The following is a 24,808-nucleotide window of genomic DNA, read 5'->3' as shown; positions in this document are numbered from 1 at the left end:
TAAAAACAGATGAAAGTGTGACAGCCCATCTTTTTTTTCCACAGACAATTCTTCTCAGCAAATGTTTTATTTAAAAGTATTTGCTTATAAACCAAAAAGGTGACAAAGAAAATTATAGAATAACACCTTTACTTCCCATAGTGAAAAAGTGGTGCCTGTACTATTTGGAGAAATTGTGGACATCTGTAAAAGACATTTTGTTTTAAACTGAATCACCTGAATAAAGAAGGACACTGTGAGTCCCGCTTCATTGAAATCATACAGTTTGTATTTTACATTTACTTTCACAGCATGATGATTTTTTTTTATTATTGATGCACAAAAGGTTTTCACTGTGTAATGTATACTAGTAATCTGAATCATAATCAAAAAAAGAACTGAACAATGAGTTTTCACATAAATTGACCATGCGCATACACGAGCTTTAGTTTCTCCACCATGAGGACTCCTTGCTTCTGTTTTATATTTGACCTGTGCGCTCACACTACAGATGGAAATGATCCTTCTGATGAACTCTGGAATATTTTCAGAAATATAATTAACAGGCACTGTCCCTGTTCAATAAATGATTAAACTTTATGTTTTTCCAGGGTAAAAAAAATCTACGTGTGCCTCTCTGGTAATACTGCTCGTATCGAGCAGTATCTCAAACAGAGAAAACATGACTTTTTTTTTTCCAAACACTGAGATCAGTTCTGCTCGTGAAGCATTTCAGTAGTTTACAATACAAAACCTTTTCTGCTTCACATTTCTCATTATGAGAGACTCACTGCTATAATTTGGCCCATTTGTTTTGAAAACTATCTCTTGCGCTGTCAGTGCACTTAATCAGTGTACTTAAAAGCTGATCATATGCACTGTGCACATAAAAGCAAGTGACAGTAACAACACATCAATTTAAAAAAGAAAATGTCAAAATGAGTAAAGCAAGTCAGTATGAGAATCTTTTTCAAATTTATTTATTTTATTATTTTGTAAATAACATGTTGATTTATGCAACTGTAGGACTTAGCATTGTATGAGATGTGACAACAGAGTGGCACATCTTTTAAAAGCCTTTCTTCCTTTTCATGAGGTTAAACTAAGTATATTTCTAGACGTATGTTTATTTTTTTTACTAAGACAACATCTGTTTACAAGAGTTAAGACTGGAGCTCCATGTTTTTAGGCAACTCGTTTCCGAAGTGTTCAAGTATTGTAGAGTATTTTAGTCATTACTGAAGCAATATACTCTTTACTTGTCTGACTGTAAACAATGAATGATGCACAAAAAAAAAAAACAATTCTAAACCACTATATTAATTATCTATAATACGCTTCAATACGAAAATGACTTTGATGCCTTTGAGCCCGGTGGCAAACTTACCGTAGCCAAAGGCTTCTGAGAGAGGCGCCACCTCATGGGAACGCCTGATGACATATATAATTGATTTGCACTTTCAGGAACACAAAAGTCAGCATTTCTCAAGCGTACAGGTAAATCCTCCCATATACTTGATTTTGGAACTTCTATGGTACCAATAAACCTATTTGGCTGTCAGTTTCAAACAAAACTCGGAAGAAAAGGAGATGCTGTCTTCGTCTCGCAAAATCTTAGAACATGAATTCCTGTTATTCACCACATCTCCAACGAGCAGATCTTACTGTAATTTTGAACTACGACGGCTGCGCCTGTGGCTAAATTTGTACTGTTTTATTGCTTGTGTGGGCACGCTCACGTTTGTCTCTTCCCGATGGTGCACGTCTGTGGTGACCTAATTCTTCCACACACTTTATTAAAGTTTTCTCTTATCTCGTCCCATCCATCCCTCCTGTGAAGGCTACGGCACAATAAAGACGTCTAATTTTCATTTCCCAGGCTGGAGTGACCGGCAGACTCCTGTATGGCACATACACACTCTGCTGCAAGCTCTGTTCAATATCTGTTCAAATCCAGAGTGAAACACACACACACACACACACACACACAGAGACCACAGCATGCCAACTTAAAACACGACGGATCTCAAGCACTGACATAAAATATAACCTAACTTAAGCTTTATTTTCCTCAAAGCTACGCAACCTTTAAAACTACTACTTCTTTATGAGCGGAGGTTCATCCCTACAGTGTGCCGGTGGAAACATATCCGTGTTCTCACAACATGAGTAACACAAGCACATAGACATAGCGGTGCATGAAAAACAATGGATGAGGAAAAAAGAAAAATCATGAAAAATTAATAAAGCTACTTAGCTTCTTTCTATGCACGTTTGCATTTTTGTGTGCGCGAGCGTGTCGTGTGGCGCGCTCAATCAGATCCAGCGAACTTAAAGGAGAGGGAGGCACTGAAGCGTGACAGAGTTTGTGTAGGTTGCGTATGATAGAGGATTTGCGGAAAAATCCCATCGCTCGGTTCTTAATAGGAGCAACGGCACCTTCTGTTTAACAAAAGCTGCCTCTGAAAGGAAATATGGTGCTTTTTTTTTTTCTGTTTTCTTTTTACACCAAAACTGAAGGGTATGAACATAAAAACGGGGAACTGACATAAACTCAAAAGGAAAATGAAAATACATGTGGGCAGCTGTCTAATAGGCTGACTGACTCCGCGGTTTGTTTTCTTCTCGTCTGTTGTTCATCCGGCTTCACATGATTGTAGTCTTGATGCTGATCAGAGCTGACGGCTCTGCTCATTTGACCACTCACAATGGAAGACCACCAAAAAAAATAAAGACAGGATCACACATGTTCCATAACGACGGGGACGTCCTGCTCGAGGGCAGGAGCGTCGGAGGGCAATTAAACAGAGACGTGCTGACTTTTCCACAGCGGGGGAGCGATGAGGCTTCATAATTACTCCGCTGACGTGCTGGTCTTAAAACCTCATGTCTTGTTGCAGGTGTAAAGAAGGGCTTTGTGTCCACACACACACAGTCACACAGTTTTTGATTTGCAGCAGCCTCCACAGTCATTTCTCTCTGATTTCAGCCCCTTCATCATGTTCCTCTGAGGTCGTGTCCATCGTGGAACCCAGTGTCATGTACTTCACACACCGTTTCAGCAGTGAAGGAAGAGCCATTTCACTCCAAGGACTTTCTATTCTTTAATAATTTTTTTTTAACTCTGGATATCTGTTAATATGAAATCATTCAATTAAAAAAAAATATCATGAATAATTATTTGATTTCTTCATTTTTCCTCTACTTTTTTGGTGATGTCAGATAACTCATCTTGCATTCAAGGGCGTTCTCAAATTGAAAAGTTTTATGTTACATTCCACTTTCCAACAACTGTGTAGTTTTGGGGGCTCTGACACAAAAGCAAGGACAGCTTCAGAGACTGTCCAAAACATAGGTTACACATCACACCGTGGCTGAGTCAAAGAAAGTCAGTATATAAGTCAGTTCTAGGAAACGTTTTATCTAGTATCCTAAATGGACGATTGATATTGATATTGGATTGTTGTGTATAATTACGTATATGCTGAAAAAGAACTCAAATAAAGGAGACCGAGGTAATTTCAAGAGAAAAGTGTAGAAACATTTGTTTTCATCTGCTTGTAGGTTCTGTTTTAGACAATTCCCATTCAAATTTCTTGGAATTATGAACATTGGCAACCTGCCCTTGTGCTTTGACCACTTTATATTTTCACGCTTTACATTTGAAAACACATTTGTCTGTCATTGTCGACAGATCAAAGAGCCTCAGAGTAACAACTGTACTAATTACAAAATCAGAAGTTTGCACTGCAGGGAGATGTGTAGAAAGTGACCGTCTGGATGCCTGTGCAGCAGTGGAGTGTGAGCCACTGCAAGCACAAGCAACACTGACACGTTTCTACGTGATTAGTTTGCTGAAAAATTTGGGCTAGTTGTTTGCCAGAGGATGTTTGAGGCATTCAATCTGAGTGTGTTCATACATTGCCCATGCTGCAATAAAACTACCGAAACTACTTTAACAATTGTAACAATTGCAAGACCTTCCTGAAAGCATGCTTGCATATTTTCAAAATCGCTGTGAACATATTTTCTCTAAAAGTGAACAATTAATCTTGATGAAGTGTAAATGTGTTCAGTTTTTTCAAAGAAACGCACACACCTGCATTGGAACACGGAGATCGGCGTAGATGTGATCCCACAGTGGCCTGGTTTAAACCCTCAAACACAAACCCCAATTCAAATTCAAAGGCTTACTGTCGCTACCTCTTTTTTCGTGATACTTAACATTCTTGTTGCCCTCTCTCACGCGCGCTCGCTTTATGCTTTTCACTCGCTCCCTCTCTCTGTCTGTCTTCTACACCAACACACATCCCCTCGCTCTCCCTCTCTGTCTCGCAGGCACACGGGTTTGCCCTGTCTTCCAGCTTAAGCAGAGATTGTCACGGAGTCATGCAAAGTTTCAACTAAAGAACGTCAGCCAAGCACGTCAGATTAACACAAGGCTGGCTCTACTAGATAGAGCACACACACACACACTGAGCGCACACACGCCGAGCGCGCACACACGTCGTGTGGAACTAAAGTCCAATGCTCACATACACACCAAACACGCGTGCGCACATTGAAAGACACACACGCTCACGCACACACACTTTGATTTGCTAAGACCCTGACTGACTGACACATCAGACATGAGTGGCTGACACAGGGGGGGACGGAGAAGGAAAGACAGACACGGAGACACACAGAAAGAGGGGAAGGAAGGAGAGTTGGGAGAGTTCAAAGAGTGAAAATCTTGAATAAAAAAGCCATAATTTCAGAGAAAACCAGGCATAACTGGGACCACAATTACTCTAATTAAACAAACCTCGACTACGAACACACAAACGGGAATACATGCGTGCACAAGGTGATGAGTCATTATTGGTTTAGGAGAAGTTGTAGCCATCAGCAAAAGAATTCAGCGGATTAATACGGTTCCTCCCTCCCCAGTTACTGGAGACTCGGCTCTGCAGCTCCGCAGCAGTTTCGCAGAAGGAAGAAAATTTGTCATTCTCCCACGTGCTGGTAAATAATTGAAAACGTGTAAGTGCAAAGATCATGGCTGGAAGAGAGAGGCTAAAATAGACGCTGATTGCAGCGCACAGTAAATTAGGCCAAAGTAAGTCAGTGTGTTAATATGTGTTGCTGATGGCAGCAGAGCTGACATTAACCTTCCACTCTGTTCACACCCAAGTGAACCTTCATGGTAAAGGCCAGAAAACTAACACTACCTTCAAGCTATGCTGCTGAAGCTGGTTCCAAATCACGAACAACTCAATCCTTTTATTTTTTTATTTTCAACTACCAGTGTGAACATTTATGTGAAAATGTTTATGGATACATAAAATATTAAAGCATGATTTTTTTTTTTTTTTTTTTTTTTTTGGGGGGGGGGATAACATACTTTATACTTTATGGATCAGACAGAGGATTAAATAGTCATCAGCAAATTAAACAAGGTAATTAACAGTACAAAAAATAAACACCATAGTAGAGAAACTAACACCACTAATACCGCATGTTGTTGTTACCGTCTTACTCCAAAAGGAATATATATATATTATATAATATATATTATTTATAATTATTTATATTATTTATAATATATATTATTTGACGCCTAACGCCTCATAATGACAGCAGGATTTTTTAAGGTTTCCGAATTGAATGAAAAAGTTGAAAAAAACAACAATTAAGATATCACAAATCACACGAGCGTTACTATACACAGCTTTCGCCATGAAGTTCAAAATGTAGCTTAAACGCATCCCCTTCCCACTGATCGTCCTTGAGATGTTTCTACAGCTTAATTCAAGTCCATCTGCAGAAAATTCAACTGATTGGAAATGACTCCTCTGTATATAAAGTCCCACAGTTGACAGTGAATTTCAGAGCACAAACCAAGCATGAAGTCAAAGGAATTGTCTGCAGACCTGCGAGACAGGACTGTCTGCAGGCATAAGGGTAGAGAGAAACCTTTGCTGCTTTGAAGCACACTGGGTTCTATCATCCCCACAAGAAGACATTCAGATTCAACAAGATTCTTCCTAGAGCTGACCGGCTGTCTAAACTGAGCAATCAGTGGTGAAGGGCCTTAATCAGGGAGGTGACCAAGAACCTCAGGGTCACTCTATCAGAGTTCCAGCATTCCTCTGTGGATAGAGAAGGACTTTCCAGAAGAACAACATCTCTGCAGCAGTCCACCAATCACGCCTGTGTGGTACAGAGGCCAGACTGCAGCCACTTCTTGGTGAAAGGCACATAGCAAATTCATCTGGAGTTTACCATAATGCACCTGATGATGACCCTCAGAGCATAAGAAACAAAGTTAACTCATCTGATGAGACAAATGAATGCCAGGTGTGGTGTTTGGAGGAAACCAGGCAGCGTTCATCACCAGGCCAATGCCATCCCGACAGCAAAGCACGGCAGTGGCAGTATCATGCTGTGAGAACGAAGAAGATGAATGCAGCAAAGTACAGAGAAATCCTGTATGAAAATCCAGGAAAATCTCCCCCTAGAGCACTCTTGACCACGGACCTTTCAGCTGGACAACAATCTGAAGCACACGGCTTAGATATCAAAGGAGAGGCTTCAGGACAACTCAGCAAATGTCCTAGAATGGCCCTGCCAGAGCAAAGACTGGAATCTGACTGAACATTCCTGGAAAGATCTGAAAATGGCTGTGCATTGACGCTTCTCAACCGACCTGATGGGGTTTACGGTGTGGTCGACACAGAGGGCCATGTGACAATCACGAGATTCAACTAGTCCAAAAATAGAGGCTCTTTTTGTATTCCCTCTGTTTTCCTTACTCTCTGTCTGCTTTACCTGCAAATGTAGACATTGATCATTGTCAAAAGAATGTTTCTTCATAAAATGCTTGTGTAAATATTGGGAAAGGATCTACTCAAGTGAAATAAAGACGTGTCTGATACTGAATATATTACTGTCAGGTAAGATAGAGACTTGGAAAAAAATTGATTTGTACTCATGAAACAAGCCATTCCAATATGAAGGTTACTTTCCTTAAAAGTGATTGTTTGGTACGTAGAAAGCTCTTCACTGAGAGTGTTTATCAACACATCACAAGCCCACCTGTGTTTTAGCAGTGGTGGACACTAATTTCCAACACTGATGGTGGAACTTTATGCTGACATTGGAGATCATTAACTTTTGTAGTTGAATAACATTTCATTGAGATTTACAGAACCAGTATTAAGGATTCAGGAGGCTCTATCAGCTGAATAGATCCACCTAATGTACTAGAGGAAAGACATGCTCATCATTTTGAATTATTGACGTTTTTTTTTTTTTTTTTTTCCTAACTGCATCTGTTTTCATCACTGGAGGAAACACCTTTCATACAGGGTTTACATTACCAGTATAGATTAGCATCATTAGTCAAAAAGTAAGAAGTTTCCATCCTGCCAACATCACACACGCAATCATCAGCAGCTAATACAGTCAGCAGTCTACTGCACCACAGCCGATGGTGAGGCACTCCTTTTTAATTCAACCCAATTACTCATGAATCTTACAGGGATGTTTGGTGAGCAACAGACAAGCAAAACAGCTGTCTAACGCTAATTGAAAAAGGGATGTTAATTGATCAAGGTGGGATTAACAAGTCACAGAAAATTAGCTTAGATCTAAAGGATTCGTGGCAGTAATTCACTGTCAAACAGAACAGACTGTGTTAACATCGCGCTGCAAAGTTCACACATCTATACTGCTGATTTCAAAAGCTCCTCTTCCCCAGCTGTCAGACTCCACTTTACACACACTCGCTGTTCGACACACACCAAGCATTAAAGCTCGACATTCTCCACATATTTTGGGGGGTTTTCTTGGTGGATTTGCTTTGCTTACTCCATGTGAAACACACCTCGGCTGCTGCAGAAACGCATTACAGATCCTGAAAAAGAGTTGCAAACTGCTTGGGAGTGAAAAAGCTGCCGCGCCGTACAATCTCACGGCTTCTTTGTAAGAGAGAGAAAGAGAGAGAAAACCTTTAACTAGGTAACAAATCTAGTTTGATTAAATAAATATATTCAAACTGGTATTACTGAGCCTGAGGGTGCTGATAAAACAATTCAAGATGCGAGGTAGATTGCAAAAGTCCCAAATTAACTTTTTTTTTTAAGATTTTAGCATTGATTAGGCAGCATATTAACTCCACTCAGTGTTTTCTATTGATACTCCCTCAAACATGAGGCCAACAGGCCAGATAAGTTGTCTCATCGGAACTAAATCAATTAAATGTGTTTAACTGGTCATTTTTTTTCACTTGATAACATTTTTTAATTACTTGTTTTTCTTTTTTTTAATGTCAACAGCTGCCTAATTTGAACAGCTCGCACATGCACAAGGCATATCATATTTTTGCGCAATGCAGCAGATGGTTGTTTTCAACAACAAAGAAATGAGTACAAATGTGGTCCAAAATTAGAGTCGTGATGATTAATTGATTAAAATTCCTACACATAGCACATCTGGAATGAAGTGTTGATATGGAGTACTGCCTCACTTTGCACTGATCTTTGTCATACGCAGTACTTAACCTCTCTCACCCTCCACTCTTCGTCTTCCTCACTCTGAATATTAAAAAGCTGACAGCAATGTGGCCATTAATATTAACACTCCCCCTGCATATGTAATAACATTTAGTCATCCTAGATTCAGCACTTCCTCTGAAGAAGTATCGTGACTTGGTGAGCAGTGAAAATAGTTTTCTTTTCTTTTTCTTTTTTTTTTTAAACACTAGGTTGTTGCCAAGTTATAAAGCAACGGTTCCTACACTTACAGTGTCATTAGCACCACGCCTGCGATGACGGTCATTTTATCTGAAAGCGAAACTCTTTACTTTCCCTGCTTCATTGCTTTCACTCTATCTCACTCCTTCTCTCCCCACCTGCCCTGTTTTTCCACGGAGCTGCATACTTAAATAATTGAAGTGGCAGGTACGTCGAGTCTCAGTTAAAATAGAGCCAACGTTTGCAGGAGAGCGCTTGATCGCTGACCTCTTCAACCTTCCAGATTCAAGTCGGAATAAATCTCCTGCACTGCTCCGAGATGCCGACGCCACCACAGAGTCATTACCAGCTACCAGCAATTTATGTCATCGCAGGTTGGGTATTCATCTGCGTGGGAGACAATGACACGTCGAATTTGTTCCTATTTTTTTCACCGGGCACATGTCGCACCGACTATTAAGCTAAAGCGTGTCAAGCAGGCCAATTTTCCAACTTTTTTCGATTCTCCTTCCCGCTGTCATTAATAGTCCGATCCTCCAGTCCCTCGTACTCTGTCTACGCCTCTTTCTTACTCAACAGGTGACGAAGTGAGCAGCGTGGCTGAATCAATGGAGCACTGTTACAGTCAGGTACGCAGATAAGAGGCAACAATGGCACTTCAGTGGAAAGTTGCACAGGGCAGAACTAGACCTTTGTGTGCGGTTCTGTTTGGACACGCAGCCACTCAACACACACTCATACATTAATATGCATAAATTACACTTACTCACTCCCATTAAAACTATGTGTATATAATAATCTGTGAACTGATTTTCAGGAACAGCAATTATGAAGAAACTTTCTTCAAAGCAAGATCTCTTTTTTTTTCTTTTTCCTCATTTTACTGATCGCACTAAAACGAATGTGCTCCCACACCAATCGCACAAAATGTGAAACAAACGACAGCAAAAATGTTTCTTTTTGGCACAATAAAGGCTTTTGGTGGATGAGCTCTCTTTCAGATAAACATATCAGTTTCGCTGACTGGCTGAAACTGGATGTTGTATAGCCATGCAGAACACGACTAAATGATCGCTGGCAATCTGTTGGTTTGGTTAATGCATGTACACAACACACACGGACACACACAGCATAAGCATAAAACAAACATATGCAAACAGTTGAAGCAGAATAATCCTGAAAAAAGTCAACGCTGTCAACACGGGCCACGGCTCTGAATGTGTGTGTGTGTGTGTGTGTTCAGTGATTTTGCTGCACTTCGGTCGCAAAGGGAATTTGACTGCTGATCTGCTCACTGCAGCCCAGGGCAAGACGAGTGTGTGAGTCCGTGTGAGTGGGTTTGTTTGTATGCGTGAGTCATTGGTGGTGAGAGAAAGCGACATTTGGGTAGGCAGGAAGTGACCTGTATCTCAGATGGGAAGCTACACAACTGGTGGCCGTGCACACAAACTATGTTTGGTTCTTGTCTCACAACTTCTTTTGCAGCGAGGCCATGCTTGGATGAACCGTGCACATGGTCAGCTGAACCGAGGCTCAAAGTGACAAAAAAAAACAGGGGTCTGTTGGAGAACCAAAAGTGTGATTAAAAAAACAAAACCATAATATGTGGTTTGAGGTAAATTCAAACTGACGCACACAGACGAGGTGCAAATGACGAGCCAGGAGCTGCTGTACGCAGCCTGGATGACCTGCGATAAAAGCCATTAAGCTGTTGCTGTGTTGCTGTCCAGGACGTGCGAAAAGGGTGTAAAGCTCAAGAGCCTATCACTCCCGTCAAACTCATGTGAGACACCAATGATATGAACAAGTACATGAGGGTCAAACAAAATCATCCACATCCTCCTTGAACCATCTGTCACCTTTCGGCGGTTTTGATGGATTCTCTATTGGCGCTGTCAGGACCGTCTTCTGGACTGTCTGCCTAATGAAACAGCTTTGGATTGAAATGAAGGAGAGAGACTGAGACAGATACCAGTGCAGCGGGTGAAGGAGAACACTTATGCATGTCTTCGTCTAGTGCTACCCTGTGTCTGTGTGTGAGGATATTTTCATCAATGAGAGAGGTGTCCATGTAGTTATCCTTCGTAATTTGACGGTCTACAAATGACCCTTAAAGCAAGAAGGAAGGACGGAACCGCTATCGAGACAGAGAAGAATTAGAAAGCAACAAATGAAAAGACAGAGAATGCTTTTTTTTTTTTTTTTTTTTTTTCAGTGTAGAATTTAATCTGACATTGCGACGCCAGCTGGCCCACACCAGAACCTAAACAGCCATCTCAATGTTGCTCCACACTTTAATTCACCAAATGTGCAGACAATTAAGACTGCTGCTCAAACCCACTCTCCGTGTGACTGGACAATAATGCATACTGCTTATTCAGCGCAAACACTCCCAGTTGGCTTTCCGTAAAGCAGGGGGATCAGAGAGTTCTGCAACTATTTTCGGTCAGTGATAATAACCTCCAAAACCTCTTTTTGTTTTGTTTTGTTTTACGTTTTAGCACATAGAAACGAGCTGCCAAAGACCTTGTTTATTTATTCAGAGTGTCACATCACCCTGATGCTTTCTGGGTGCATTCTGGCCAAGGAGAGGAGGAACAAGACAGCCAAAAAAAAAAAAAAAGATCTAATTGTTCATATTAAGTCGGTTGTATTTATTAGGATAATCAGATAAACTTGCTGGCAGAAGAGCTATCAATTATAAATCATGGAAAACACTGTTTTCACAGTGAACACAGCTGAAAGCTAAAAGACAATATGTGCGGTGCGACTGAAACGGACATTAATTTAAGGATATTACCTTCTCTGTGCTGATAGAAACGAGCACGGCTACCCCACAAAAAAAACGTTTGCACAATTTCTGCAGTATGATCACAGAAATTCACCACTGTGTCACGCTTTACATGCACAAAACATGCAGTATTACTGATGCTTCAAGTTGTCTTTGAAAAGTGAACCAGAAGCACTGATTTTCTTTTCTTTTTTTGATGACTCTACAGGAATGACAATATACAATGTTAAGCCCAACAATAACGATATTAATGAGAACAATACGTACAGTGAAGTCTTGACTGGTTGAAGCCCCATATAATTAAGGAATATCTGTTGCTGGGAGAAACTGAAAATATACATGAGAATTTTGTATTTTAATGAACTCTAAAATGTTTCATCTAAAAACTTAAGAATGACTATGACTCTCTAAGTGCAGGTGCAGAGATTTGGCACTGCACATTCTAATACTACTTAAGGTGGCTGAGCCAAAATATCTAGGTATTACTTCAAGTCCAACTCTGTCTGGAGCTGGCCGCTTTCGCCAAACTCATCTGTGTTATGGCTCCAGCTCTGATTGGGAAATGACAGGACCCAGTGAAAGCTGGATGTGACTCCTGGCTGACAGGCTGCCTGTGTGTCCAAAGCTGCTCTAAATGAGATTGTTCAAATGTAACAAGGGGATGATGGCAGAAGAGGGATTGTTTTGATTTTTTTTTTCTCACTCTCTTTCTGAGAAGAGAAGCATGCTGTCTATAATCTGTGTTAATGCCATGATCCAGGATTTATTTGGTAATATAACAGAAAAGCTTATGGAAATATTAAACTTCATTATTATGGGAATAAGCAACTTACACTTGTGATTATGTTGCTTTAATTGTTCTTCTTTGGGTATTTTATGTTTTTTTTTTAAACAGCAACTGTGTAGAAAAAAAAGAAAATCTAATGAAGGTCTCGGAATGGATATTGGAATGGCCATGCCTCAACTATCCAACTGTTTAGGAATTACTTTAAATTTCCCAAGTGAAAGTCAAATCACACCATAAAAGACTAGTTGAATACCAAAGCAGAGAGGATTTGGCCCTTCAATCTATTCCAAATGAAGCAACTCAAAAACAATTTTATCGCCTTTTAATATAAAATTATAAAGCTGCAAATACATGCGTGCGTGTGTGTGTGTTTTCAGCACACACCACCTGTTGCACCGAGCAGCAGCGCCAGATGTGTACTGTCCCTAACTGAACTCAACAAAGCAGCGACGATTACAGAAGAAGAGAAAGTTTCAAATGGCATCTCCTGGATTCATTAAAGGTCAGCATCACAGCCACTGTCAGAAAAAAGTCACAATGTGTCACATTGTCTTGATATGCCATTACAGGAAAGTCAGATTTTACAGTTTCACTGACAAGGTTAGAGTGACTGAAAAAACCCTGCCCTAAATATCACCGCTAGATCTGGAAAACAACTGTCAGACAACACTGCTGTCACAGGAAGCCTAATATGAACGAGCCTCAAAACTGAACAAATGCAGACAATTTACAAAGGCCAGGATATTGACAGTCAATACTTTGACAACAATAACTGAACCACGAGGACTCACTCATCTTCAACCGAGTCACCACCTTGACAGGGTTAAGGAAACTTCAAACTAATGACAAAATGTGATTTATAACATATAATTGAACTTGCAAGACTGACCGAGCGCCATCTTTTTTCGTCTTCTTCTTTTTTTTTTAGCTAAATTCAACAGCTGCATTAAGCCTCTTACTTTGCTTTCACTGTGTGTTTTTATAATTGACTACTTGGATTAAAGAGAAAGAATTTGAGCCAAAAAGTCTCAATCAATCAAGTTTCATAAGTCTTTTAATGACAGCAAGAATAAATTAACTCACAAAAGCTGCATTTCATTTGGGCCTTTATGACTAAATTCAAAAGGACATTAATTATTGACTGAGCATAAACTGCTCAGAAAGAGGGAATGTCAATAACTTGGGTATGATGTGGACACCTCAATGTGGGGAAACTCGCAACCTTTTAATGTGTCAATAATTTCCAAAGATACTGCTACATGCTCCTGAATATTAAAGAAAGTTGTGGTATTATCCATCCACATTACGAACGATTTTATATACGAGTACAGAAACTTAGAGTCACAGCGGCGCTGGAGTCACCCCAAACTGACTGGGTGAAAGGCATACATGGTGCACCGGGCACCAGTTAATCAAAGACACACACGTCCTTTGATTGTGGGAGTAAATCCACACATGCATAGGATGAACATGAAAACTACTCAGGTAAAAAAGCCCAGTATCAAACTGGTGGTAGAAGCATTGTGTACAATGTAAATGTAGGATAACTTTTATAAGGTCGGCCTGTGAGGCCTTCAACAGCTCCACAGACCGGCACCTGCAAAGGCTTCTTCTTGGTTATTTAACCAGTAATTTATATGTTGCGGTGCCTTCAGGTGGCTAAATGTTTAATTATTATTAATAGGTCTTGCTAAAAAAGGCTTTAGACCTGTTGAAACTCGTCAGCTTTAATTTGTAAAACACAGAGCGTTTTGACACAGTTCTAATGCCGCCAACATGAGTTTTAAAACAGCTGGTGTTTACAGTCCCTGCTTTATGAGATCAGATCACAGAGCCAAGGACGTCCACGTCACGGGTTCATGGGTTCATCGGGTGTTGTTTCTTGGTTCAGCTTTGTTAAGTGCTAATTAATGCATGCGGGACCAACAGGCAAGACTCTGACCCTGTTGTCTGATCCACACAGCTTTGATTAATCATAAAAGTTGCTCAAATAATTGCACTGCCCATTTTTTTTCGATACACAAACTGCACAAATTGACTGTTCACTTGTTCTCGGGAATAATAATCACCTCATGTTACAGTGGTCTGGGGGATCAGCGATTAGAATACCTACTTGAACTGGTCATAACAAATCTACTAAGGGTGTGTGAAAATGTCTTGACTTTAGTTACAACTGAAATAAATTTTCAACAATGACAGTTTGTCTGCCAACCCTTGACGTATTAATAATTTCATTCACATTTCAATATTTGGGAATCAGTTAATGGAGGAAAAAGCAAATACAGATTATTCACAACATCGTCGCCAACTCACATGAACTCCTACCTGGTGTTCAATGTGCAGCTTGTGAGTCATGATTTAATTTGGAAGTAAGCAGCCCCTGAACTAACAGCATAAAAACACACTGGTAAGAGTGCAAGCCAGTTACCTTTACCTCAAAAGGCCTTTGTGAAAAAATGAAAGAAAGAGAGCGCAAATGAAAAAGGAGGGCAAGCAACGGTAGAGGGGAAGATACAGTGAAAGGATGACGAGGTCTTTCCAGGTGATCTGAGAAAGGTAAAAGAGATAAAGGGCTGCAGGCAGGCGGAGAGAAGTCGGCTTTCTGTACAACCTTTATCTCACTCCCAGGATCTCACATGTTCACGTGATGATGAAATGAGGAGTGCAAAGAAGCCATTTTCATGGCTGTCCAAATCAAGATCTCTATTCACAACACAAAAGACATGATGCATCTGTATGCAGCCGGAAGAGCAAAGAAGGCATCTTTCATAAAGTTACAACAGCCACACAAATAGACAGGTGACACAATTCATTCATAATTAGGCTCGTGTTATGTTTTTATAATTGCAAGAAGTTCTATCTCCTATTTAAAGATGTAGTTTGCCTTGATCACTTAGGACAGATATTAGTGCCAGCTAGATAACCAGAGGAAAAAAACAAAAAAAATGGTAGTTTTGAATACAAGCCTCCTATATGATCATCTGGAAAAGGGCAAAGCGGGTCTGGTGAACGTCACACAGTCATTTTGCATTTAAACGTGTACATATTTGTTGTTGAGTTAACACAAAATGGTCGAGAAGCTCCTCCCTTCAAGTGAAGCCTGATTATATCACAACCTTTGTGTGCAAAGTAGAGAATAAAATCCACGTTTAAATCTCAATGGGAGTGTCATTTCAGAGAGTTTGACAGGCTGTAGGGGCTGACAACTTTGCTCCAATTCTGGAGGCGCATGAGCCATTCTGATAATCTGACATAAAAATCAATAAATACGCATTTATAACACAATGTGAAAGCAGAGGAACACACACTACTTTGCAGGTGTTTCCTGCATCATTCTGTTAAAACAGAATTAAGTCATTCTGTAACACAATCATTTTGAATGAACAGTTAGTGGAGTTTCCTTTTCTTTCATTCTTTCTTTCTTTCTTTCTTTTTTTCTCCAGAGGGTTTGGACCAGGTTTGGTTGCAAACAACTAATGTTGTGATGTTGAGCGCTCTTATGAGACCAGAGAGCAGGCGTAATCATCACTATGCTTGTGTGGTTTATGCGTGCCGCATATGATGCTGTATTCATGCTGATCTGTATGTAGGGCTGCAGTTTGCTGTTATTATAGCAATCATCGCTCTGCACATCTCATTATTTTGTAGTGGGATAAATGAATCTGGTATGTTGCTTCATCCACCTCTGTGTAGCCTCTTCTCTTCTGTTTTTTTTTTTTTTTGTCCCTTCCTATCTCTGTTTACATCTGTCCTGCTCTTTCTCTTCCTCTATGAAAACGTTAACAACTTGTGGCGGTTGGTTAAGGTGAGACAACATGATGTCCTGAGTTTGTATGTGTGTGTGTGTCTGCAGCTTGTCTGCAGTGTATATGTCTCAGTGTGCAAGACAGTGATTCCACTCCAGGGAGTGGTGTATATCTTTAAAACTGTGTGTGTGTGTGTGTGTGTGTGTGTGTGTGTGTGTGTGTGTGTGTGTGTGTGTGTGTGTGTGTGTGTGTGTGTGTGTGTGTGTGTGTGTGTGTGTGCTATTTTTAGGCACCTCTCAAACAGAATGCATCTTGGGAAAAGGTGCGAGTTCAGCCAAGCGAGAGTGATTCTGAGAGTCAGTTCTCTCTCTTTTCCTTTTCTCCTTCCTTCCATCTCACTTAGTATCACATTACTTTTCATTAATAAGTTTTCCTCGCTGGCCTTTTCCGTGAGCTCTCCCCTCTTTCCTTTCTTCAGCGGCTATCTCTTAACATTCCTCGCTCTGTGAAGCTGCTGTAAAACTAGAAACAAATCAACTTTTGTCAAACACTCCAGGTGCAGTGACTTTAAGACAGCGAGTCAAGGAAAAGCTCTTATTTTAACTAAGGATGACTAACTTAAACAAGAAGGTACTTCTGTTTTTAACTACCAGCAAAGACTCATGGGATTAATGTGAAAATGGCTTGAAAAGCCTGCTAGCATTTATTCTCTCTTTGGTATTCTGTGGATGCTCCCCATCTTTCACTGCAACCCCTCCTCTCCTCCTCGCCTTCTCTCTCAGCCAGAGAAACGTTTGGTATTCCAGGGATTGTCTGCTCTCCTTTTCTCCTCAGTCTACTCTCCTACTCCTCTCGTTTTATCGTTGCATTTTTTCAACTATCTTCTTTTGCCTCTTGATGCACCTCCTTTGTTTCTCACTTCAGGTACCCTCTTCATCGTCCTCCCTCCTCCAGTTCTTTCTGCCATTTAAACATAAACGACATATTTTCACCCACTCTGTTTTGACGAAGCTTTCATGGTTGTTATCTGGCTTTGTCAGCCACACATCCCCATGATATGCAGTTACATGCCACATTATAGACCCACATCGAAATGAGCCCAGCACATATTCAGAACGCAGCCCGGGAAGTGATGGTCAAGCCTCCGAGGACTGTTCTGATCATCAAGTCAACTGTTACCAACAAGGGTTCGGTTCACTTTGGCCTGAGAGAGGATATATTTAGGAACGGTCCTGGCGCAGGTTTCTGAATGGTCTCTACCTGAGAACAGTGCAAACCGAAGCAAATGTAATCATTCCGCATTTCAGCGAGCTCATGTTCGTCTGCCGTGAGCGCGTCACCAAACATGTCCAGAGAGAAGACAGAGTCACACTGACTGGTTAGACATCAGCTGGAAGGCAGATAGCATGGGACAGTATGCGTGTGTGTGTGTGTGTGTGTGTGTGTGTGTGTGTGTGTGTGTGTGTGTGTGTGTGTGTGTGTGTGTGTGTGTGTGTGTGTGTGTGTGTGTTATGAGTGCAGCTCATCTTGTTTCTTGCCTCTGTATGGTAACATTACGTTAAATTATGACTAAAGCTGAAAAATGTTCATCTATTCCCACCGTGGTGATCGAAGTAGTGTCTCATTACATTTTTCCTAATGGCCTTGTTATTGTAATGAGTATAAAGTTCGTTCTAAATTTAATAATCTATTCTTGAATTACATTTACCAAAAAATGTGTGTGTGTGTGTGTGTCTGTTACAGTACAGCCAGTATAGATAGAACAAACTGAATATTGTTATTGTTAATTACAGTACTCTGTGGTATTGATGTAACTGCCTTGTAACTACAAAGAGAGCCACAGGGACAGAAACCTCACATCAGAGTCCAACAAAAAGCACAAAAAAGTTCCAGCAGATGTCCAGTTCAGCTTCAGGTGAGAACAGTATTTAAATTTAATAAAATATGCACACTTTGAAATGTAGGATCCAGAAATCTCTCTGAACTCCACTCAGAATTTCATTCTACATTCAGATGAACAAGCTTTTGGGGATTGCATTATACAACTCAGACTTTTGCAGTTTCCCGCAAGGCTGGCATCAGAGTTTTATCAGTATCATCAGTGGTGCTCTTTCATCACCACTTTTTTGGTAATAAAACGTGATATTGATTTAAAAATAGACATAAAAGAGACTCCACACCAATGAATTGTCTTTTCTTTAGTGTAATGCCCATTAGTGAAATGCTGTATCCATGTGTTATCTGCTCACCAGTATGAAGGATTGCACCCCTGAAACAAAGCTTCCCTCAAGATTAGAACAATGGTGCAGCGCAGTTACAGAAATTCAAGCAATATCTAGAGCCATATGAAATCCGTGTTAACGGAATCGCGGACGGAATCGCGGAAATGACCAATAAAAACGGAATTGGAATAAAACGCGGAATATTGCGGAATTCGTCCTAATCTGGTCTGAAATTCAGTTTTCGGGAGAAAATGGAACCTTATAGTGCAAAGCAAACATGCCGGGGGGGACCGCCCGAGCTGCTGCAACGTGTACGTCACTTCCACAGCGCTGCTAACATGCTAAAGCTGCGTTCACAACGCCAAATGTTTTCCGCGATTTTGCGTCAAAATACAATTGAAAACATATGTGAACGTGCGTTCCAGCCACGACGAGACGTGACGCAACAACACGATGTCCAAGCGAGCTACTCCCTCCCCTCTCACACATTCAAAAAAGTTATGAAACTCCACGCTAAGCACTAAATACAGAGCAGAACAGTACACGGACTTTTATGCCTCAGGGGAAAAGCTTTTTTGTAAATACTGTTAACGTACTGTGGACTGGACTCGCAAAGACGCATGCGACTAATTAAAAAGTATTTCTTTGTTGCAGGACTTTAAACATTAAATCGACTGTTATATCCTATTAAATTGTGGACATTTATTAATTTCCACTTACCAGACACCTTTTTTTATGGTAAAAATGAGCATAAAAAACAAAATACCAAATTCAGAAATATTAAAACGGAAAAAACGGAATTTGGGAAAAAATAAAACGGAATTGGGGGAAAAATAAAACGGATTTCATATACCTCTGAATATCATACCACTTATGTACATGTGGAAAGGTCAATTCAGAGAAATGTGAGGATCTTGAAATGCCACTGACACATTTCAGTTCTGAACATCAAAATAATACAGAACACTGGCACATGTTCAGAACAATTCGCACTCAGTTTGCTCAGAATTATATTAAAATGATCCATCCATCCATCCATCTTTGTTCTTTGGTATGCTTTATCCAATTTACAATGGGTGCACAGTTCTAACACAGAGGAAACAGAGAAGAACAAACAAGCTCAATTAAAAAGTGTGAAATAACTCAAAACATGTTTTATATTTTGGATTTTTCCAAGCATTTATTGACGGGACTACAAACCCTCGACCTTCTCTGAATGAGCTTCATGAGGTCGTCTTCTATTCACAGCTGTGCTTCATCATATTTGTGAATTATTTTGCCTTCTTAGTGATGCTGGGACCATCAGTGCTGTTGTGCAGAAGTCAAGTTGGTATTTCACAACTGTTAGAATTCATATTATGGCAAGAACCAATCAAAGCAAAGAGAAATGACAGTCCATTGTTGTGGAAATTCTATTAAGAAATGCACCAACGATGAGTTCCTTAATGATTCCTTTAATTCCAGTTGCAACAGGAGAGAATCACCACTGTCCTCAGTCAGGGAGAGTTCTAAAGTTCTGTAATACAGACTGATATTTATACCCTGTCCTGAACCCCTGCGGCCAGGGGGCAGACATGTTAATGTCATCAACATGTCTTAGAGGCTGCCCTCAGATAGGAAGGGACACATATTTACCATATGAAGTGACAAAGGAACAACTCCAACCACCCAACCCACTTCAAACCCCCTGTGGTTGCCCATGCATCAGAGAAGAGTAGAATACAAACCATAGATACCTTTTGGAGATTACGCCCGGTCAGGGGGTAATCTGTTTAGCATATAACAGGACAAACGGGAATGACATCCCCCCACTTCTTGGCTACAGTTGTGTGAGGATCCCAGGGGGCCGTCTGCTGGGGAAGTCTTCTTAAAGTTGATAACCATCACATGCATCAAATACATAAAATTTTCCATCACACCATCCTTACCTCAAGAACTGAAGGTTAGTCAGACTGGAAAATTGCAAAAAACTATCAACGTGTCCCCAAGTGCAGTTGCAAAAACCAACAAACTCCTCGACAAAACTGGCTCACACGAGGACCGTCCCACGAAAGGAAGACCAAGAGTCACCTGCTGAGGATAAGCTCCTCCGAGTCACCAGTCTCAGAAATTGCAAGTTTACCACAGGTCAGATTGGAACCCAGAAAAATGCCGACCAGAGTTCTAGTAGCAGATGCACCTCTACATCGACTGTTCAAATGAGGCTGTGTGAATCAGGCCTTCATGGTCAAATAGCTAGGCAGGGGCCCACTGGGCAGGGGCACTTGCCAAGGATCACCCCTCAGTCCATTATTGTTTTAAAAATCAGCAAGCATAAGAGATTTATTTGGGCCAGAAGGAGTGGATATTAGACCAGTGGAAATCTGTTCTCCGGTCTGATGACTCCAAATGTGGTTCCACCCGCTGCGTCTACATGTGAAGCAGAAAATGGATGGTTTCTCCGTACGTGGTTCCCACAGTGAAACATGGAGGAGGAGGGGTGATGGTGTGGAGGTGCTTCTCTGGTAACACTGTTGGGAATTTATTTAAAACTGAATGCACACTGAACCAGCATGCCGACCACAGCATCCTGCAGAGACCTGCCATCACATCTGGTTGGACCATCATTTATTTTTCAACAAGGCAGTGACCCCAAACGCACCTCCAGGCTGTGTTAAGGAAATCTGACCAAGAAGGAGAGTGATGGAGTGCTGCATCAGATGACCTGGCCTCCACAGTCACCTGATCTAAACCTAATCAATATGGTTATGGGGTGAGATGGACCATAGCATGAAGACAAAAGGGCTCAGCATCTCTGGGAACAGTTGGAAAACCATTTCAGGTGATGCCCTCAGGAATCTCAAGAGTGTGAAAAGCTGACTTTTCTTGAGAGCCAGAGCCATAGTGATTCACTGACGCAAAGCAAAATAAAGCTAAAATGAGTTGCAATTATATTTGATGACTTGGATTTGAATACTGAAATTCCTCAAAGAAAATTATGTACAGTTAGAACAACTGATGAGATGTGTGAAATTGTACAGTTGGCTCTGTTTTTCTCTTCTACATCTTATTTTTTAACTATGTGTTTGAACAGCGACTTGTCCAAGGTACAACCGGCCTCCTGCCTTGCGTCAGCGGGATCAGGATCCAAGTTCTTCAAGGATAAGTGGATATAGCTAATGGATGAGTGTCTTCATGTGGTTTTTATTAAAACCTACAAAGTTTTCCTTTCTTAAATGGGCATTAAAAAGACTATTACATTTTAAATATCAGCCAAGATAGTGCATCGGAGTGAAAAGAACATCTCCTTCTCGAGAGCATGACCCTCTATTAGGTCTTGAGTGTGACTTTGGAAAAACAGAAAAGAAGGAAAGAGTCCACTTGTGCATGGAGGGAACATCCAAATGATCAAAGTTTCATATAGATATTAACTGGAACAATTTTACTAGCCACAACCAGATTTTGATAATAATAATAGCGTGCCTCGTTCCCTTGGAAGCCACTGATGTGTTAAAGATTTAAGGTGTGAGACAGAGCCAGAGTTAGAAACTCAGCCGGTGAAAGCCAGAAAGGAACTGAAAGCATGACCGAGAGTCAGAGAAAGCGTAGCTAAAATGACAGTAGCGAGCACTTTCTGTCTCGAAGATTTTCACACAGATTTTATAAGCTCTGCTTATCATCAGAGAGAGAAACACAGAGGATAAAAAGAGGCACACAGATATGAAAAATGCTAAAGAAACCTTTTATCTCTGCCCCCTCCAAAGTCTTATTAGGCTATTACAGTATATTTGAACTGTACTGAATTGTAACTGGTGTGACACAAGCGATAAGGAAACAGCATGGGAAAATCTAAATTTGGGGGGTCCTGCGCCTTATCACCAGATGAAGGCCACACTTTATAAATCTCCAGCTGTTTAAAGTTCCCTGACTGCGGCATTAACGCATGAAGTGAGCAATGGGATAAACAATACGTCTGAGTTGTGGTTTGATAAATTGTGAAAAGCTTGAATACCAAAAAGTTAACTTTTGGTTTATGTAGTCAGTGCCTTGCTTGTTAACGTATAAGTATCCGTGTCTGTCTGTGTGACTTTGAAAAACACAATTTCTGACAGAATATTGAACAGAAAATCAATACCACCCTAGCATTTACAGTCCCTTTTAATCCCCTTTATGTAACATCAATCAAACATTTAACAGCAGCCTGAGTGGGACCCCACGCAGAATTACGTCCACATTTAAAATGGCACAAATGGTAGCATCAGTCTGATTGGACGGGCGTGCAATCAGACTGATGCTTGTAGTCAATTTCATATATCAATCATTTCACTGAGAAAACGTGAGTGAGTAAATTCTGGTTTAGCAAATGCGGTACAATTAGAAGAATGTCTTCTTGGAGATTTCTGTGGAAAATAATTTTGCACAGGAAACCTTTATTCCTTGCTATACCAGCTAATTTATCCTCTACACTGTTTGTTTAGGGCTGGATGGTGTAAAAATAAAGGTAAGGAGGCACAATGGCTGACGAATTTGCAGTGATCTTCCTTTTCTTTGTTTTTCACATAAAAGTCAGTGGGAGCATCGCACTGAATATTCACTGATTGAAATTTATTCCACTTGGGTCATTTGGTTTTCATAAAGCAAATGACTTCAACCAGATCACCATGGCCTGCAGACTCACCACCTTCACCCAGTACATGAGTTTCCCCATCAGAGAAGAGAACCTTAAATCTAGAGATACTAACCCCTTTTCTACTAGAAAGCTAATGTTCGTGGTTTCCTTCATACTCAAGTCCATGTCTAGCTTCATGTTTTATGTTTGTGTTGTGTTGTTGGATGACTGCCACGAGCTCAAGCCCTTCTCTCCTCTCCTCATTTTGTTGCCCAGCCCTCCATGTGTCTCACCTTGCTTTCTCCTTGATTGTTGTCAGCTCTTTCTTGTAAACTCAGATTCCCTGTGTGTGTGTGTGTGTGTGTGTGTGTGTGTGTGTGTGTGTGTGTGTGTGTGTGTGTGTGTGTGTGTGTGTGTGTGTGTGTGTGTGTCATCCACTATATTGTTCAGGCTCCCACACCCCATGTGATTTCAGTTGTCTTATAAGATTCATGCCTTCAACACTGGATTGATTCCACTAACTTGAGTAAGTTTGACTGCCCATTGGAGCCTTCCACTGAATTAGAGCTGACGTATCCTGAAAGACAGAGGTGTCCCACACTATTCCTGGAGGGCTGGTTTCTCTCGCTGCTTCAACAAACCTGAATATGATGATTGTGTTTTCAACAGGTTACTGAGAAAAACCCCAGTGAGAAACAATTGCATTGAGCCATTGCAATAAGGTGTGCTGCTGCAACATGACAGAAGGTCATGACTTTGAATAAACTTCAGGGCAGAGCTGTCAATACCCATGACAGGGTGTTGTACACCATGTATGCACCCTGCCGGTGCCTTGTAGAAATAAAAAAAAAGCAAACTATTTTGATGCTGTAGCTGCATTTATGTGCGGGTAAAAAGGATGTAGACACAGATTGTGATTGTGGCCTGGTATTGGAACTGGCCTTTCTTTAAACATCTCAACATTTCCATTTGTTTTTAGTAGCTTTAGCTAATAGCGGAAGTCTTACTGTGTGGTGTAGTGAATCAGCAGTCATTAAACAAGAAATGCAGACTGTCTGTGGTATGTTTTGTACAAAGTTAGGTTTGTTTTCCAGCTTTAAAGAGTTGAAGCTTCCTCGTACTTGTGTTTGGCATATTGACCTTGGACAGCTCCCATCCATGACATTCTGGGTTACACTTGCCTCAAGGATGGCCTTTCTATGTACTGAACCTCTGCTTCCCTCTGGGAATGAACTGCCTGAATCACTGCCTGTCTGCTGCATCGTGCCTTTGTTTTCTTTCTTTGGACATTTAATAACTTTAATTAAAAGTGCCAACACCGCAACCATCACCATCTTGACATGCAGGAAACACACCAAGTAAAACAATGTCACGTACTAAAAGTAAAGTGTAAATAATGCTGTCTTCCTTCTCAAACGGTAAATGCGAATATGCAATTACTCATTTTTAACCGACAGCCTGGCTTACAGATATTCTATATGAATCTATGTTTTCCTCCCAGAAGGCGTAATCAATTCAAGGTAATTCACAAAACAGTTATACAGATGAGCTATACCACAGAGAAGGCATAATTACGTCTTTTTCTCCACAAATATTGAAGATAAGTATTTGACTACACTGAATAGTGATTAGATAAAAGTCTATGAAATGATTTTATTCATTCAGACTGGAAGAAAATGAGCATCAACTAACCGACATTTCCAAGAAATACAATTATATATAAAATGTGTTCATCTTCTGCAGTGGAATTAATGGGGACTTCATTGCAAATGTAACATCTTCTGAGTCTGCAATGCACTGCTTTGACATGTATGTTATTGAAAAAAAAATGTGCTGGAGAAAAAAAAAACACATTTCAAGAAGGCTTTACTAACAATCCATAACACATGTTATCTGTTCGTGTGTGTGTGTGTGTGTGTGTGTGTGTGTGTGTGTGTGTGTGTGTGTGTGTGTGTGT

At 40.6% G+C, this 24,808-nt stretch overlaps 1 long non-coding RNA gene across 1 annotated transcript; it reads left to right on the top strand.

Moving 5' to 3' along the window:
- Positions 1-1,087: 1,087 nt before the first annotated feature.
- LOC115392730 (uncharacterized) lies at positions 1,088-21,004 on the top strand. The gene is made up of 3 exons (XR_003931899.1): positions 1,088-1,099; positions 10,526-10,534; positions 20,922-21,004. It is a non-coding gene; the product is annotated as an uncharacterized LOC115392730 (long non-coding RNA).
- Positions 21,005-24,808: the final 3,804 nt, after the last annotated feature.

The sequence above is a fragment of the Salarias fasciatus genome, chromosome 1 (assembly GCF_902148845.1).
Source record: "Salarias fasciatus chromosome 1, fSalaFa1.1, whole genome shotgun sequence".
In the NCBI taxonomy this organism is placed as follows: Eukaryota; Metazoa; Chordata; class Actinopteri; order Blenniiformes; family Blenniidae; genus Salarias; species Salarias fasciatus.
This window is presented reverse-complemented; position numbering and strand designations above follow the sequence as displayed.